A 206-nucleotide genomic window follows, 5' to 3' on the forward strand; every position below is an offset into this window, starting at 1 on the left:
CAGCCAGCAGCACTTGATGTATGTTATTATCATTTCAATTATATCAAGTTCTGTGGTGATTTGTGAGTTTTTCCTTTTATAGCTTCAATAAGAATGGGGTTTCTGGGAGTGGGCAATCTTACTTTGTCTGATTGGGATGGGACCTCCTATTCTTGTTTAATTTGTTATATCTTATATACGGCCTAGACTCCATCTCATGTTTCCAG

The 206-nt window shown here is 37.4% G+C and overlaps 1 protein-coding gene across 1 annotated transcript in view; it reads right to left on the reverse strand.

The window, feature by feature from the left end:
- The window catches only part of LOC101702748 (uncharacterized), a 47,328-nt gene that overhangs the window by 9,576 nt on the left and 37,546 nt on the right, over nt 1-206 (reverse strand). The gene's annotated exons all lie outside the window — the stretch shown is intronic.

The sequence above is a fragment of the Heterocephalus glaber genome, unplaced genomic scaffold, assembly GCF_053883595.1.
Source record: "Heterocephalus glaber isolate CG9 unplaced genomic scaffold, H.glaber_assembly_v1.0 deba00001724, whole genome shotgun sequence".
Classification (NCBI taxonomy): Eukaryota; Metazoa; Chordata; class Mammalia; order Rodentia; family Bathyergidae; genus Heterocephalus; species Heterocephalus glaber.